The sequence below is a fragment of the Arachis hypogaea genome, chromosome 11 (genome assembly GCF_003086295.3).
Source record: "Arachis hypogaea cultivar Tifrunner chromosome 11, arahy.Tifrunner.gnm2.J5K5, whole genome shotgun sequence".
Classification (NCBI taxonomy): Eukaryota; Viridiplantae; Streptophyta; class Magnoliopsida; order Fabales; family Fabaceae; genus Arachis; species Arachis hypogaea.
In genome coordinates this window covers 62,589,262-62,590,139 of record NC_092046.1, presented here as the reverse complement: position 1 = coordinate 62,590,139, position 878 = coordinate 62,589,262, and the positions used below count along the sequence as shown (strand labels likewise).

The following is an 878-nucleotide window of genomic DNA, read 5'->3' as shown; positions in this document are numbered from 1 at the left end:
TATGAGCAGGAATAAAGATAAAGGCATACTTGATCAGCTTTATCTTGTTCAAGCTGATCCTGAACCTGAAAGGACCTTGAAGAGAAAGCTAAGAGAAGCTAAAGAACAATTCTCTTTAGAGGGCCTAACAGAACTCTTCAAAGAAGAAGAAACCATGGCAGTCGAAAACAACAACAATGCCAACAATGCAAGGAAGGTGCTTGGTGACTTTACTGCACCTACTCCTGATTTCTATAGGAGAAGCATCTCAATCCTTGCCATTGGAGCAAACAACTTTGAGCTTAAGCCTCAATTAGTTTCTCTAATGCAACAGAATTGCAAGTTTCATGGACTTCTATTGGAAGATCCTCATCAGTTCTTAGCTGAATTCTTGCAAATCTGTAACACTGTCAAGACCAATGGGGTTGACCCTGAGGTCTACAGACTTATGCTTTTTCCTTTTGCTGTAAGAGACAGAGCTAGGACATGGTTGGATTCACAACCTAAAGAAAGCCTGAACTCTTAGGAAAAGCTAGTCAATGCCTTCTTGGCAAAGTTCTTTCCACTTCAAAAATTGAGCAAGCTTAGAGTGGAAGTCCAAACCTTTAGACAGAAGGATGGTGAGTCCCTCTATGAAGCTTGGGAGAGATACAAGCAATTAATCAGAAGATGCCCTTCTGACATGCTTTCAGAATGGAGCATCATAGGAATCTTCTATGATGGTCTGTCTGAACTATCCAAGATGTCATTGGATAGCTCTGCTGGAGGATCTCTTCATTTGAAGAAGACGCCTGCAGAAGCTCAAGAACTCATTGAAATGGTTGCAAATAACCAATTCATGTACACCTCTGAAAGGAATCCTGTGAATAATGGGACAAGTCAGAAGAAAGGAGTTCTTG

At 41.0% G+C, this 878-nt stretch overlaps 1 non-coding gene across 1 annotated transcript; it reads right to left on the bottom strand.

Moving 5' to 3' along the window:
• Window positions 1-559: 559 nt before the first annotated feature.
• LOC112725161 (small nucleolar RNA R71) lies at window positions 560-667 on the bottom strand. Its single transcript, XR_003164285.1, has one exon. It is a non-coding gene; the product is annotated as a small nucleolar RNA R71 (small nucleolar RNA).
• Between the last annotated feature and the right edge of the window lie 211 nt (window positions 668-878).